Raw genomic sequence first — 1,099 nt, forward strand, 5'->3', positions numbered from 1 at the left:
AATCTTTTGTTCCGGATTGTTCCGGTTTTTTAAACATTAATAGGCAAATTACCAAAAATTAAAGAAACAAATGAACAACTGCTATTTTTTCCAAATTAATTATGAAGAAAGTGAAATAGAATTTTATAAAGGCCCTGAAGCGAAAAGTATAAGATTGAAAAATATAAGATATAATATAATATCATAGATAAAAAAGTATTACATATAATCGAGTAATAAAGTCCGCAATTATGATTAAAAAAAAAGATTAATATAAAAAACGTCGTCGACTAGCAAATCTAGAAATTGCCGTTCCCGGTTTTGACTTTAAAAAATATGGTCACCTTACTATTACAAGTATCAAACAACATTTTTTACTATAATAGACAATAAAATTTATAAAAAGTACTAAAATTATAGTACTACATGTGAACACCACTAGTAGTTAGTATGATAATTACTTAATAGTAGACAAAATTATTATAGAATTTATAAAGTCTCCATGTGCAAAATATTTTTGGTTTGCAAAATTATTATTAAATTTATAAAGATATGCATCCTTTGTGTTGCGCTCTATGTAAAATATTTATAAACAATGATTTAAACTAATTAAGTTAAGTTTTCTTCAAAAACACGATTTTTCTCATTCCATATATCAAAAAGATATGTGCATGATAAAAAATATCAGAAAAGCTTTCTGACTCGCTGAAAAGATTATATTACACAGAAGAAATTTTTAATTGCTTTTTATTAACAACTCATAAATCTTTGTCTTTGTTATTCTTTGCTCTAAAAATTACATAATGAATAATGATGATAGTACTGATACAATATGAAAAGACTAAGATTTTAATAACATCATTCACGTTTTGTAGAATTTCATCACAATCTCTTCTTCTATCCAGGTTCCTATGACATCGATAAAGAATATAAGCAATTTTGGTTAAAGATCAATCGTGTTGTCATATTTCATTCTTGTGCCTCTGGTGAATCGAGGTCGGTCTCAAAACGTTTTTCCCTCACGGACTTATTTTCTGGAGTATAGTATCCATAATGTATACACACAAAATATATAATAACCTTCTACTAAAAGCTCGGTCCATTCAAAAGGTCTGCATAC

Source organism: Ctenocephalides felis, unplaced genomic scaffold, assembly GCF_003426905.1.
Source record: "Ctenocephalides felis isolate EL2017-DRISC unplaced genomic scaffold, ASM342690v1 CF-g0.4_SCAFFOLD_00845, whole genome shotgun sequence".
NCBI classification, from domain to species: Eukaryota; Metazoa; Arthropoda; class Insecta; order Siphonaptera; family Pulicidae; genus Ctenocephalides; species Ctenocephalides felis.